Source organism: Astyanax mexicanus, chromosome 1 (assembly GCF_023375975.1).
Source record: "Astyanax mexicanus isolate ESR-SI-001 chromosome 1, AstMex3_surface, whole genome shotgun sequence".
Lineage (NCBI taxonomy): Eukaryota > Metazoa > Chordata > Actinopteri > Characiformes > Acestrorhamphidae > Astyanax > Astyanax mexicanus.
In genome coordinates, this window is record NC_064408.1 from 90,094,140 (window position 1) to 90,111,279 (window position 17,140).

The following is a 17,140-nucleotide window of genomic DNA, read 5'->3' on the forward strand; positions in this document are numbered from 1 at the left end:
ATAGACTGACCTCAGTCAGCCCGGTGCAGCAGATAGTTGTGTATATATAGTGTGCAGAGGGGACAGATGAGTCAGGATGTGCTTGTATTTTCACCACCTGGCTGTCTGACACTGAGTAAACAGAGGTAATGAGACTACAGAGTATACACTGCACCCAATACACACTGTACTCTGCTCCACATGCTGTTGCTGACACATTTCTAAACCAATAACTGCATTTAACTAATTACAAAACAGGCTTTAACAGGGATTATACAGCGGAGGTGTTTTATTCCATCACACAACATTACACAAACTCAATAAACGCATATTTAATTATTAAATTAAATGATTAAGTTATAAAACAACTAATCCATTTTAAACATATATATATAGCAATTTAAAGGGATTAGTTTACAGTCTGTTGTAGGTAAACATGTTCTGTATGCTTATATAGCATATATATTGTCTTCTTTACTACTTTTTTATTTTATTTTGTGTTTTTTAAATATATACTGGAACTGTACATATTTTATATATTATATTTAATTATCAATTATGTTTTAATCTTTATACATGTTATATATGTCTGTATAGTATCATAAAATAGTACCAAGATTATGTTTCATGTATGATACATGGATATTTATACAATACAGAATGTTCTTAATGGGAAGTATTATATACTACTGCTAATAATAATAACAATAATAATAATAATAATAATAATAATAATAATAATAATAATAATAATAATAATACACCACATAAAAATAACTAGCATGTTTAGAATTGTAAATGTAAAATAGACAAACCATTTAAGCATTCAGATGGTTCCCTGAATTGCCATTATTCCACATTTCCAGTAAAGTACCACGCTTTCATTAGAGTAAATTGATTTCCCCTGTGTTTGATCTCATTATATCTCATTAGTGCAACATTTTCTACAATGGAAAAGTAAAAATCAGACAAAACAGGGAGTGTGTTTCTAATGTATTTCCGAAAGAACAACAAGTTACTGACACTGCTGAAACTGCTCAGGCTCCAAAGCACAACATCAAATATTGCTTTTTCCACCGCAGCTATAAATCCCTCATCAATAAAACGCCCGCTGTGAGTGTAAGAACTAAATAGAGCAGAATTTCATACCTGTTTTTGTAGTCCAGATGCTGAGCAGTGGTCAGCTGTGTGTGCTGCTCACTCCGGTTATATAGTGCCTCAGATCCTATTACAGCCGCTCTTAGTTGGAGCTAATTTCCTCTGATGCAATCATAAAGCCCTCAACAATACGACATAAAGTCCGGCTAAAACAATTTAAAAAGAAGACGGCTCCATGTAATGCTGTGCTACAGAAAAAAAGTGCATCGGTACATCAATACAAGTATTAATTGTGTTATATTGTACCAGAATTTAATATAACATATAGGCAATGCATTAATAAATGTCTTTATAAATGTTTCATATTTTAATCTGTGGTACAAGAGACGATATAAACAGCATCAGCATGCTTTCCCAACTTCTCAGGTTTCTCAGTTTTGATGTATGATTTTAGTAACTACTTTTAATCATTAATCATTTATGAAATGGTTCATGTCCACACCTCTTATTTACATATCAGTTTAAGGGAACAGAACTGGTTCCAGAACTGGCAGAATTATTTAAAAAAGCAAAATATGGGGCAACCTGGGTGTTTCAGCACATAATAATTATAAATGAAGACTATAAACCTTCAATTTAAATACTAGTGGGTGTACATGAAAGAGCATTTAATGACAATAGGGTAACACTTTATAATACTGTTTTATAATTAATAAGTAACTAAACATGATCTAATCAAGAACTAATGAATATAACTGCATTAACACCTAAATCCTCTTAAACTGAGTAATTGCCTAATATGTAGTACTGAACTAATGATTATAGTAGTTCACTATTAACTCCACATTAATTACTGAGATGTACATATCTCCTGAAGAACTACTTACTCATTAGGTCTCCTTTATAGTAACTATTCATTAATTACTGCTCAAATCAACATTAACTACTGAGATCTACAGATCTAAATCAACATACTTTAATATTTAATATAACTTATCTTATAAATATCATTTAAAAATACACTGCCTGCCAAATAAAAGTCTCCACCTGGATTTAAGTAAGTAAATGATGTGGGGTTGACGCTGCAGTTGGTCTGCAGGTTTAGGTTCAGCAACAGTATGTGCTGAAAAAATGTGGTCAGCTGACTACCTGAATATACTGAATATAGACCAGATTATTCCGTCAGTGGATTTTTTTCTTCTCTGATGCCACAGGTGTATTCCGAAAAAAATAATAGAAGTCAGTTGCACTAAAAACAAAAAAATTACAATAACACATATTTAAAGTAGATTATTTTTTGGGGGGGTGCCTAAAGAAGAGAATTATTTAAAAATACATTAAGAAGTATTAGCAATGTTGAAGGACAGAAAATGTAAGTAGCCTATGTGTTACAGCCCCCTACATCACTTGTCACTAGTAATGTAATCATGGCTACTAATCACATAATAACTGATCCCAATTAATATTTCTATTGCCTCTGCAGCACCATCTACAGACTGTTACCCATATTACAACATAGATTCACCTCTTAGGCTTCTATAGTCTTTGTTGTTCATAATTTTTCAAAAAAAAAAAAAAAAAAAACTCTGTGACTCTCCATAAAAGTCTTCATATGGTTGAACAACAGACAGACAATAGGCTCATATAGAGGTCCAAACCAATCACAGTAAAGACAGGGATGGGCTGGACCCCAAGGTGATATAATTGTTTTCTGCATTTTAGCATCACTCACAACTCACCCCAGGTCTGTATTAAGCTGGTAACTAAATATCCATGTTTTTTTTTTGTTTTATATTGATAATGAAAGACTGAATGAGCATGCAGATATAATACACTATTTATATAAAATAGCAGAACTTACTGTAGCTAGACAGAGCAGTAAGGTCATTCTGTTATCAACAGACTTAATTAAGAATACTCTTAGCCTCACCAGCTGGCCATTAGCCTTCTCGATTGACACCTGTAGTAAGTAAGTAAAATCTTACAAAAAGTTACGTCATTATTAATTAATTAGTAAATCACTAAGATCATTCGTTATTGGGAAGACGCACCACTAGAGGCTGCTTGTTTTGTGTTATAGCTAGCTAATCCAAACTAAGCAGATTAAAAAAAAAAAAAGAAGAAGGCTAGCCACCATTGAAAGATGCATTATGTGGATACAGTGACTTGCAAAAGTATTTATACCCCTTGAACTTTTTAAATATTTTGTAACCTTACAACCACAAACATAAATATACTTCATTGAAAGTCACTTTTCTACGGTGGCCGAGAAAGCCCAGCGCAGTGCAAATTGAAAAGCGCTGCAAAAGCACAAAACACATCCATCAAAATTACAACACAGGCGCAGCAAATAGAAAAACGCGCTGCAAAAAGAAAAAAGCGCTGCAAATAGAAAAACGCACTGCAAATAGAACCACAACACAACGGAAGTGAGTCACAACACAACGGAATTTTCCCGGGGGACCTTAAAAGATACTGTACCAGCTAAGCTGCGTCTTCAGTAACGTCTCGGACTTCACTATGTGTACAAAGGACAATAAGTGGCAAACAAGGCGTTTTGTGAAACAGAACTTTTAATAATATGCACACAACCGTGGTAATCACAGGTAATAAACATAACTTACTTTTCAGAAGCTTGTTTGCCACTTATTGTCCTTTGTATACAGCTGGTACAGCATCTTTTAAGGTCCCCCGGGAAAATTCCGTTGTGTTGTGGTTCTATTTGCAGCGCGTTTTTCTTTTTGCAGCGCGTTTTTCTATTTGCTGCGCCTGTGTTGTAATTTTGATGGATGTGTTTTGTGCTTTTGCAGCGCTTTTCAATTTGCACTGCGCTGGGCTTTCTCGGCCACCGTACTTTTCAGCTTTTTATTTGTAAAAAATATTTTACAATCATGCATAATTTATTTCCGCTTCACAACTGTATACCACTTTGTGTTGGTCTTTCAAATTAAATTCCAATGAAATATATTTATGTTTGTGGTTGTAATGTGACAAAATATGGAACAGTTCAAGGGGTATGAATACTTTTGCAAGCCACTTTATACTGTAGGTACTTTTTTAAGATTAGGCTGGAATATTAATAACAATCTTAATTGTAGATATTGTGAAAAATGCTATAATGCCAAAAATTGATGGGATATCAGTATATAAATGAATCATAATGAATCATGTTCCCATAGGGGACGGCTTGGGAAAGACCACTCACCAGTGTGGCAATCATGGCAGAATGATGTGAATTATCAGAGTTGAGCACAAACTGATGTGAATTGGGTGCAGATGGTTGTCATATTCTATTTCTGAAGTCTTACTGGAGGCATTGAATACTCCTCAAAATGCAGTGTAGTGTGTGAATTGAGAGTACGTCATATAAGACATTACCGCCAACAGTGGACAGTGCAGTGGGTGGTAATGATTCTGACTACTATTCTGGCTACTTCTGGCTAGGACTGTCTATGTGAACAGAAAAGAAAATGACTGCATGAGACATGGGACATGATACTATTTCTTACAGTATATGTATATTAATATAAAGATAATATAAAAAAGAAAATCTCTCCAGCTGTATTTTATTATTGAAGCATTGTCTGTCCGTGCAGTGACATCAGGCAGAAGGGAAGAGATCTTGAGCGTGTCTGATGAGCGTGTGGATTATAGAATATTCCTTCAGGAGAAAAAAGAGAGAGAGATAAAGGGCTGGAATTAGAGGAAGAAATACCATATAAAAAGGGATTAGCAGATAAGGTATATCATTAACGATGGATTAGTCTGTGTTAGAGAAAAGGACACCACTCAAGCTTTCATTAGGAGACAGTTGCTTGTTTACTGGCTGTCAGATTACATAATACAAATACTAATTTCATCATTCCTTATTAATAGGGCAGAATATTGCTAAAATGACTCACCTTTTTGACACTTTTAAATGAAAAGATAAGAAGAAAGTGCTCTTTGAAAGTGTTTCCTCAATCCCTCACTCTCTCTCTCTCACTTTCTCTCATTTCCTACTCAGTTCTCCAATTATAACCTCTTCCTGTCTGTGTTTTTCTCTTACCTCACACACACACACACCCATGTGACTTAACTTTAACACTCTTTTTAATTGTACAAAACCTCTATGTAGCTGCTAATTATACAGAACAGCACATCTGCTCTTGTGCTGGATTTGACAGTGTATAATACTCTCCTGTTTTCAACAGAACTGTCCGTCACCATAATAAATGAGTGCTCTAAAACCAGGTGTTTCAGTTTCATTGTCCAACCCCTGTATATTGTGATATATTGGGAAATGTAAACATATCTGTGTAGAAAGCATGAAACATCCAGCAAACCAGCTCTTATCCACCCTGCACCCCAACACCAGGAGTGTATGTAATGCTCCAGCAGAAGAAGCGCCACAACTAATCTAAATAACCAAATATAAGACAGAAACACACACCCCTCTAAAATACAAAATAAACTCTAATACCCCAACAAAGAAGAAACAAAAATAGTATGCTTATACGCCCCTATACTTGGAGCGACTACAGAATTATAGATGCAGTAAAATAAAAATAAAAAAAATTAAAGCAGAAGTCTAGCATCATATAAACATTTTACTTTTCTCCAGTTCAGTAAATACATCAGCACACATCGACTTCAGGCATCCAACATTATTGCAACATAAGTATCTGTTTATTACTGATCATATGATTATAGTTTTATCATACATTAACTGAACTTTAGCTATGTAATTTCAAAGAACAAACAATGTGGTAGGCATTTCTACACCTCTGCATTGATAGAAACTGCCCTATATCTATAGCATGTGATCATATATATCAATATCTATAGAGTGGATATGTGGCTATATCATTTATGTTCAAAGGGCACTACAGTGCTGAATGACACTGCGGTGTATGATAAATACAAGATCATAACATAAGTTGCTGACTTTTCTAAATGTGCATTTTGATAAACTGGTAGACCTTTGCTCCTAAAAGTGTTGATTTAAGGGCTGGAGGGATCTGTGCAGAGCTGAGATCATCCCGCTGTACAGCAGGGCGGTGCTTTGGCTGCCGAAGGCGTGTTTTGGCTGCTGAATCATTGTTTGATGTGATGTTGAATCATGATAAGGCTGATGTGCAGCAAACAAAACAAAACAGTGAAACACTCACTGCATTGTTTAGAGCGGGGGTCCTCAAACTTTTACATGCTAGGACACATAGGTACATCCCAAAAAATGGTTCTTCAAGAGTTCTGCCCCAAAGAGACCTGTGGATTCCTTAATGATCCCTAGTAAAGGTTCTAAAAAGCATTATGTAATAGTGTAGTTGTTAGTGTAAAGTAGTGCAATTTAACTGTTAATTTTTAATTTTTAGTTTCTTGAAAGTCACTTTATATAAACATTTTTTACTTTTACAAGCAAGCATATTTGATTTGATATAAGTTAGTTTCTGCAGCTATATCATGTAAACTCTTTCACTTCAAGGTGGGCTAACATCTGAAACTTACATTGTACTTTCCCAACACTTGGTGGTGTAACTGTTCTCTATGAATCAGTAAATACAAAATACTTTCTGTTCGTACTCGTACTTAAATATATAGGTACAAATAAAGCACAGGAGAACCTGCAATTACCCTAAACTTGTGGTGCAATTTTCAGATAAAGTAATATATAATAATTTTGCCTTTACATCATGGGAATTATAAAGGCTTCATTCCAGTCACACTCCAGGGAATCATTAATATTGGAAAAGATAATGAGAATTTGATATATGTTTTTTTTAAAACCGTCAGGGTAGAGCATCTAAAAACAGTCAGGGTGGATCAGGAAGAAAGCGTATAGTTTGTAATGTCAAGACTAAAATACAATAATATTAATATATCTTCAATAATACAATCAGGAAAATGTTTTCAGTAATACACAGAAACCACAAGGTTTTATATTAATGGTTAATAAACCCACACCTTACACTATAAGTACAGAGTACTTACCCTATAAAATGCGGGCTGTATTATAAAGTGTTAGCAGTTTTTTCTATGTAAAAAAAGAAATCGTTCATACAGGTCCTATTAGGACAAGAAGGGTTCCACTATTTTTAACATTAATATACTATGTAGAACAGTGTTTGCTTATGTTTGAGGGGTCTCTTGCATGCGTTTAAAATCATTTACTGTATGTCGGATCAAGATTTGGACTCTGACTCTTGATTCTAGGAAAACTCTTTTGTCTCATTTTGAGACATTTCTTAGTGTATTTACTGAAATGATTTGGGTCATTGTCATGATACGTGGTCCTACCACCCACTGTGTTAGCTTTAGTTTTCAGCAGCCTGAAGCTCTGGTTTTTCCCCCTGTTTGCTGTACAGTTGATATAATGTTCAAGTACTCAAATGCTGTTTGGCTTGTGCCACATACATTTTCTGTCACTAAGCTCAAAAAAGAGGAGCATTAGACCCTGTTTTTTCTCCTCCCTGTTTTTTTTCTCTCCTTCTTGCATTCACTGCTTTTTCCTGTACTTTTGTCTTTGTGTTTTGCTGTTCGTGCAGAGAAAAGAAAAGGTTCTCGTGAAGTGGGGAAACTACAGTGTTTTGATTATGTAACGGGTCACTAAAATATCTTCTCCATTCACAGAGTCACTGCTCTATATCCTCAGGCAGCGCTCCATTCCTGCTCCTTTAGCGTGCCACTCTGTGTTTCTACTCTAGTTATGTGTACAGTATTAGAGGCCGGCACTGGCTTTGTGCGAGTTTGCTCTTGAGTTTGTGTGTAAAGATTGGGAGAGTTATTTTAAAATGTTACTTTAAAATTATATTACAGATTAGTGATTAGCTCACCAGAAATGTTATTTACATAATCTAGTGGATTTCTGATTTAAAGTTCTTACTTTCTTTCAGTTACCTGGGAATTGCTTGTCTTTATAAATCCACATACTCAAAAAAAAAAATCACAAAAATCACTTTTTGTCTACATCAAATACCAAACTGTCTCATGTTCACATCAAACCACCTTCTGTCCTTATAAAACAAAGTCCTTGTCTTTTACTGGGATGATCTCCAAAATGAAGGGAAAGGGAAAAATATCTTTCAAAAGTCATTTTGCCTCGATATATATTGGTGCATTTATAGACTATATTGCCAAAAAAGTATGTATAAGCATGCATAAGAACATGAGTGAACTTGATTGTCCAAAATCTCTTGCTGAAGCATTAAGAATATCATTAACTAGAACTAAGGGCTGAGCATAACTCAAAACTAAAAACAACCCCCCAGCATAATCCCTCCTCCACCAAACTTTACCAGCCTAAATGCAAAAATAGAGTATTTTTATGTAGTGCAGTGTACAAGAAATACTTCGCAATTGGATTTTCAGGGGGAAAAAATGAATATTTTCATTATTTTCTGATTTTTTTCATTTTTGCATTTTGCAAAGGTTATACCATCAGATTTGTGTAACAAGATACAAGAATCGACACATCTGAAAATCATAAAAAAAATTCACCTTTTATACATACAAAGGGTATTTGGGTATTTTTTTGTGGCTGAATTTTGATTACATATTCAATCACTTTCTCTCTCTTCTGATAAGTTTGGGCTCAATGTGATGTTTGGATAATTATGTTTATGGTGGTTTGAGGTTATCCAGTGAAGCTGGTGTGTTAGTGTGTGTGTTGTGCTGGTATGAGTAAATCAGACACAGCAGTGCTGCTGGAGTTCTTAAACACCCCAGTGTCACTGCTGGACTTAGAATAGTCCACCAACGTTGTCTTGTGTGCACTGATGAAGGACTAGAGTATAACCAACTCAAACTGTGCAGCAACAGATTCAGAGAGTCTAGGAGTGTCTAATAAAGTGAACAGTGAGTGTTTAAAAACTCCAGCAGCACTGCTGTGTGTGATCTACTTGTACCATCCCAACACACGCTAGCACAATAAACTAAAGAATGCAGAGAAGCCTAATGGCAATAAAGTCTCCTTGAATCCTTGAATAAGGACTAAAATATAAATATATTTATATATTTAATAAATATATTTAGTAATTCATAACTAAAATAATGTTAGGTTATTTAGACTGTCTGAATTAAATAGCTGAACAGCTTTACATGTATTGGATTTAAAAAATAATATAGATATTTTGGGGGCGCCGAGTGGTCCAGCGGTCTAAAGCGCTGCCACTATGAGCAGGATGGGCACCGGTTCGAACCCCAGCTCATGCAGCTTTGCCATCAAGCTACCGGTGTTAGAGGGAGCAAAATTGGCCCTGCTCCCTCTGGGTGGGTAGATGGCGCTCTTTCCCCACATCACTCCTAGGGTGATGTCTGCAGCACAGGGCATCTGTGAGCTGATGTACCAGAGCCGAGCCGCTGTGCTTTCCTCCGAGCGCGCTGGCTGCTCGGTAATGCTGCATCAGCAGCAGCTCGAAAAGAAGCGGTGGCTGACTTCATATGTATCGGAGGAAGCATGTGTTAGTCTTCACCCTCCTGGTGTGTTGATGTATTACTAGTGATAGGGGGAGTCCTAATGAATGGGTTGGGTAATTGGCTGTGTAAATTGGGGAGAAACTGGGAAAAATTAGAAATAAAATTATAAAAAAATAAAAAATAATAATAATATAGATATTTTGATATTATTCTATATTCTATATATTCTCTATTTCTGTCACATTACAATAACATTGATATTTCTAAAATGTGCAGAGTGAAATAGCAGTCTTGTCCACTTTACCCTACAGAGTAAAACAGCTTTACTACATGTTTACTTTATTATTCTGCAGGGTTATATTTCAGTCCCTCTGCGCTGTCTAGACACTTTAATAGCACAGTGTGCTCTCTCAGTGTTTGGCAATGCAATGCAAAGCAAACCAGCAGATGACAGTGATGTATTACAATCAGAGGTGTTATGTTTTGATTAAAGGCTGCTCATGTCCGGCCTGGTTTCACATTTAATGGAGATATCAAACGTCTCTTGTAATGACATGAAATTACCCGTATATGAAATATAAGACACATACTTTGCATGATCAGGAGGAGACATCCAAAAACACCGATGATACACCACACACACAAACGATTTGCAAAACAAGCAGCACATAGTGACTGCAGTCAATATACACTGGCCACTTGCCAATTTATTAGAAACCCTTACATTGCACTTTCACTCACTGTCCAGTTTGTTAGAAACACCTACCGTGTGCTTCCACTACCTGGCCACTTTATTAGAAACACCTACTTTTGTGCTTCCTCTAACTGGCCACTTTATTAGAAACATTTATGTACACTGGCCACTTTATTACAGACACTTACCTTTTTTTGTATTTACTGGCCACTTTATTAGAAAGACCTAACTTGTGCTTCTACTCACTGGCCACTTTATTAGAAACACCTACTACCTTGTGCTTTCACTCACTGGCCACTTTATTAGAAACACCTACTACCTTGTGCTTTCACTCACTGGCCACTTTATTAGAAACACCTATATACCTTGTGCTTCCACTCACTGGCCACATTATTAGAAACACCTATATACCTTGTGCTTCCACTCACTGGCCACTTTATTAGAAACACCTGCTACCTTGTGCTTCCACTCACTGGCCACTTTATTAGAAACACCTATATACCTTGTGCTTCCACTCACTGGCCACTTTATTAGAAACACCTGCTACCTTGTGCTTCCACTCACTGGCCACTTTATTAGAAACACCTGCTACCTTGTGCTTCCACTCACTGGCCACTTTATTAGAAACACCTATATACCTTGTGCTTCCACTCATTGGCCACTTTATTAGAAACACCTATATACCTTGTGCTTCCACTCACTGGCCACTTTATTAGAAACACCTACCACATTGTGCTTCCACTCACTGGCCACTTTATTAGAAACACCTATATACCTTGTGCTTCCACTCACTGGACACTTTATTAGAAACACCTATATACCTTGTGCTTCCACTCACTGGCCACATTATTAGAAACACCTATATACCTTATGCTTCCACTCACTGGCCACTTTATTAGAAACACCTGCTACCTTGTGCTTCCACTCACTGGCCACTTTATTAGAAACACCTATATACCTTGTGCTTCCACTCACTGGACACTTTATTAGAAACACCTTCTACCTTGTGCTTCCACTCACTGGCCACTTTATTAGAAACACCTGCTACCTTGTGCTTCCACTCACTGGCCACTTTATTAGAAACACCTATATACCTTGTGCTTCCACTCACTGGCCACTTTATTAGAAACACCTGCTACCTTGTGCTTCCACTCACTGGCCACTTTATTAGAAACACCTATATACCTTGTGCTTCCACTCACTGGCCACTTTATTAGAAACACCTACTACCTTGTGCTTCCACTCACTGGCCACTTTATTAGAAACACCTACTACCTTGTGCTTCCACTCACTGGTCACTTTATTAGAAACACCTAGTACATTGTGCTTCTACTCACTGGCCACTTTATTAGAAACACCTGCTACTACCTTGTGCTTCCACTCACTGGCCACTTTATTAGAAACACCTACTACCTTGTGCTTCCACTCATTGGCCACTTTATTAGAAACACCTACCACCTTGTGCTTCCACTCACTGGCCACTTTATTAGAAACACCTATATACCTTGTGCTTCCACTCACTGGCCACTTTATTAGAAACACCTACTACCTTGTGCTTCCACTCACTGGCCACTTTATTAGAAACACCTACTACCTTGTGCTTCCACTCATTGGCCACTTTATTAGAAACACCTACCACCTTGTGCTTCCACTCACTGGCCACTTTATTAGAAACACCTACTCCCCTGTGCTTCCACTCACTGGCCACTTTATTAGAAACACCTACTCCCCTGTGCTTCCACTCACTGGCCACTTTATTAGAAACACCTGCTACTACCTTGTGCTTCCACTCACTGGCCACTTTATTAGAAACACCTACTACCTTGTGCTTCCACTCATTGGCCACTTTATTAGAAACACCTACCACCTTGTGCTTCCACTCATTGGCCACTTTATTAGAAACACCTATATACCTTGTGCTTCCACTCACTGGCCACTTTATTAGAAACACCTGCTACCTTGTGCTTCCACTCACTGGCCACTTCATTAGAAACACCTATATACCTTGTGCTTCCACTCACTGGACACTTTATTAGAAACACCTATATACCTTGTGCTTCCACTCACTGGCCACTTTATTAGAAACACCTATATACCTTGTGCTTCCACTCACTGGCCACTTTATTAGAAACACCTGCTACCTTGTGCTTCCACTCACTGGCCACTTTATTAGAAACACCAATTTATGATTTCACAGCTGTGGGGAAGGGGATTCTAAAACATAAAGAAACACATATGATTTTGATTAAATGTTGAATCTGAGAGGCTGAGATTAATCTCAGTGCTGGACTGAGGTTGTGTTGTCGTGGGGAATCCCACATGAGCCACATGCAGTATAAAGATCGAGGCCTGCGCTGCAGTTTGATTGAGGAAACTCCTTCTAAATGAAGGCAGCTCGTCCTCCCCCACATCTCTAAATCAGACTGACTGATGCATGCAGAAACGCAGCGGTGCATTAGATTGATGAGGCCAGTGCATTAAGAGTGCATTAAGCACAGAAATGTCAATCAGAGGTGTACTTCACTAAGTGCAGATCTGAAGGGAATTACCTTCACTGCTCACTTTATGCAGAGAGTAATACATCATTTATTCATGACGGGCTAAAACGAACAGCGACCAGAGAGATTTATAGAGGATACCTGCAGACGTGTCATTTAATTACTGCATCCAGGATTGGTTCTGAGGCACAGAATGAGTCTGAAACTGCAGTTAGTTTGAGGAAGGCTTTAGTAAACATGACTTTGTGCTGGCGGCCAGGGAGTTTAATCAGTTTAACAGTGAGTTTAACTTGTAAATCAGAATGTTTTACAGGTTAGTAGTACCTGTGGGTGGATAATTTGCACTAGTTCAGCTGTTGAGAAGCATTTTTATGTGAGTTTTAAATATTTTGTATTAGGACTTGAACAGAAACGGTATTGTCTATGATTTTTGTAGAGCATGAAGAAGAACAATTGAGAGAAATCCAGACTTAACCAGATTCTGTTTACACGTCATAAAAAAATGTCTCCAGTGTGACCAGATGAGATCTGATTTTACTTTCCCACATAAAAAACACAACACATACATAATGTCTGTATTACTTACTGTAAATGACTGTATTTCATCAACTGTTGTGCTCCAGGAGATATGAACAGAGTAATGGTGGGGGTTCAACAACACACCATGGCCCCTATCTTACACCCAGAGAACAGTCACACCTTCTGCCGTCATCAATAAAGAGTCTTTAAATAGCAACGGAGCTTGTGAACATATCTACACGGTTGGCACGGTGGTGTGGAAGTCAGGTGTGTTCAGGTAAATGTATGGGGTATTGCTATCTTGGCAACCAAAAACACATTAACAGTCAGACGTTCACTGATATCTCGGAAGTAAATTGCACACGTCGACACAAAGCAGTGCACAAACCCATAGTGCACACCTTTTGGCAGCTATGCAAACTTTTACATCAACAATAAACATAATACAAAATAAAATGATATCATTCTACATCAATATTAAATATAGGTCCTAGTTATATTACTTAAATGAGCAGGTCAATTTCATCCCACTGACAAGCGCAGAAGTGCTGCGCCCTTAAAATAGCAATCTGCCAAGTTACATGGCTGGCTTTTAAAGGAAATGTTTAAATTTTAAAGGAAGTGTGGCTGACTTTTAAAGGAAATGACAAATGACATAATGATTGGTTTATTTCATGTTACACCCAAAACACACCCACAGTTTTAAGAGTTCAGAAATCAATATTTGGATGAATAACCCTGGTTTTTAATCACAGTTTCCAGTCTTACACACTGCTTTTGGATAACTTTATGCCACTCCTGGTGAAAGATTTAGGCAGTTCAGCTTGGTTTGATGACTTCTTATCATCCATTTTCCTCTTGATTATATTCCAGAAGTTTTAATTTGGCAAAATAAAAAAACATTTTTAAGTGGTCTCTTATTTTTTTTCCAGAGCTATATGTTGGAGCAGACCATGATAAAGAACCACAAACTAGAGCATCCCTCACAAATAAGCACTCATATGCGGAGGGAAATTAAAGAGAGCAAAAGGAGAAGAGGAGAAGAAAGAGTGTTATGGAGTGTAAAGTCTCGTTCACAGAACACAGAAGGCAAAAAGCTACAGATTTGTTGTGAAGGCTATTACATAACTACTACATAAAAAGTTACATATTAATATAGTTTAAAACATATCATTTTCCACTACATAAAAAGTTACATATTAATATAGTTTAAAACATATCATTTTTCATCAAATAGTCATCTTAGTTTCTTTCTTTGTAATTGTGTTTAAATATTGCTGCATGTTTTATGTAAAATATTTTTAATGTTGTCTAGAGACTGTTAAAAATGTAGCACACAGGAAATTATCTGTAGTACTTGAGAATTGTAGTTTTCTGCAAAGCCAGTGTATATGTCATGTGCTTATTCTAAGATATTTTTGATAACATAACCCACCCAAATGGACCTTTTTTTAATGGTTTAAAAAAATGAATTGTCAGTGCATGCCTGAAAGAATCCATATGAATAGCCATTAAGACTCAGGTTTAGACAGAGTGCAACAGGCAGAGTGTGCATCATTGTTAAACTGTGTCTGTGTAGTCTAGAGAAGATATATTGCTCACCCTCACTCTTATCTGTATATCTAAATGAATAATGTTTTGCTATTCAATCAGAGGAGCTTTTATAAATCAGTTGTAAAGCTGTGGAAACGGTGTAGCAGTGATGTGCTCATTACTCAGCATGTTACAATCCACAGACACGAACATGTACCGTTTCTGATCTTTGGCATTATAGATTATAGTATAGATTATATAAATGCTTCTTCATTCATTCCAGTGTCTCAGTCCACTGCAGAAGACTGTATGTAATGTTATATATGATCTATATACAGCTCTGGAAAAAAGAGACCACCTAAAAATAATGAATTTCTTAGATTTTACCAAATTGAAAACCTCTGGAATATAATCAAGAGGAAGATGGATGATCACAAGCCATCAAACCAAACTGAACTGCTTGAATTTTTGCACCAGGAGTGAAATAAAGTTATCCAAAAGCAGTGTGTAAGACTGGTGGAGAGGAACATGCCAAGATGAATGAAAACTGTAATTAAAAAACAGGGTTATTGCACCAAATATTGATTTCTGAACTTTTCTTAAAACTTTATGAATATAAACGTATTTTCTTTGCATTATTTGAGGCCTGAAAGCTCTGATTCCTTTTCATTATTTCAGCCATTTCTCATTTTCTGCCAATAAACACTGTAATTGACAATTTTTTTTTTTTGGACTTTGGGAGAAATGTTGTCTGTAGTTTATAGAATAAAACAACAATGTTCATTTTACTCAAACATATACCTATAAATAACAAAATCAGAGAAACTGATTCAGAAACGGAAGTGGTCTCTTAATTATTTTCCAGAGCTGTATGATCACTGTGAACAATATTAATCTAAACTTTCAATGTAAAATGCTGTCTGTATAAAAATACCTATGAACTTTTCTGTTCAGTCAGGCTGGTGATTTTCAGAATGAACCAACAGCATTGATCTGAACCTTCACAGTAAAAGTTCTTGTATAAAATGTCTTAAAATGATTTTCTGGTTATTCATCAAGGTGCTGAATTACAAAACTAAGCATTTTCTGCACTTTTATGTAGTATTATGCTCTGGGAAAAAGGTTGCAACAATTTCTAAATGTCAGAGAATCATTAAAGATGCAATGATGAAAAGGCTAATAAAATGGGTGTGATATTCAGCTTGCTTGCAGTATTATTCAATAAAAACTTTTTTTTTTTTTTTCAAATGTCAACCTAAAAGATCCTGTATATTTTCCTCTGACCTTCAAAGTACAATCTAATCCGGTTAGTTAAGATTTTACACCACAGTTTAAAGTGAGTGTCTCCTTATGCTTGTCACTGATTGGTTTGTAGAATTTTGTCAGTTTGGCAAGTTGCTTTTTTAGGTGTTGTGCAAAATCTGACTCCCTTTTTATGTATGAACATCATGCAGCAGAATGTAGATAACAGATTACCTTTAGATTCATTATATTTCTGTTTATAAAAAAGGATATTCTACAGTTACAGTAGATACTGGAATCATTCGTGTATGCATGGAAAGCACACTGCAGTATGTGTATGCAATTAAAGGGGGTTGGGATTTTAGCACAACATCTTGGCCCAGTTTCTCAAAAGCATCTGAGCATTAAGAACATCTTAACAAGGAGCATCTAAGAATCATCTTAGTGCTTAAAACCTTTTGGGAAACCATACCCAGTTCTTTTTACTGACTGAACAGTCAGTAAAAATACTTAATTTCTATACAAACCGAGATTACAGCTCAGAACGTTTAGTCAGAACTCTAAACATGATCAGTGCTCTGAGATAAATAAGCATTTATTTGTTTGTGTATAAGTAATTAAGTCAAAAGACCTCAATAACTTCATTATAAGAGAACAAAAAAGACTCTAAATTAAGTGATTCTAAATCCAGCTTTAATCTGCGTCCCGTGCCACAAGATTATCTCCACTAAATATCTCAGAGCTGGCTTGTGTGGTTACAGTATCTGTACAGTATCAGTCTCTTAAATTAAATAAATCTGGGTGCAATCTTGTTATTAAAGTTGATCTGTCCATTATTGTGAGTTTCTGAGTAATGTAGAGAAAAGGAAATGTCACAGTGCCACAGTGTTACAGTGCATTAACACTGCTGAAGAGTGTATAACACATACAGTACACAGTATTTTCTACAGAAATAATAGAAAGCTGTGTTTAGTAATAGGTTTTAAATTTTGAATTTGTGTGCCTTACAGTATGTAGCATGCGTGTGCACACACACAGTACATGCATTATCACTGGGATGGAGTATTTCATTATACATAACATCACCTTCCAGTAACTCCCTGTTTATCTCGAGGTCAGTGTTTATTATTATTACTGAAAACCAGGTCAAGCAGCTTAAGACCTCCAGATCCTAATGTGGATA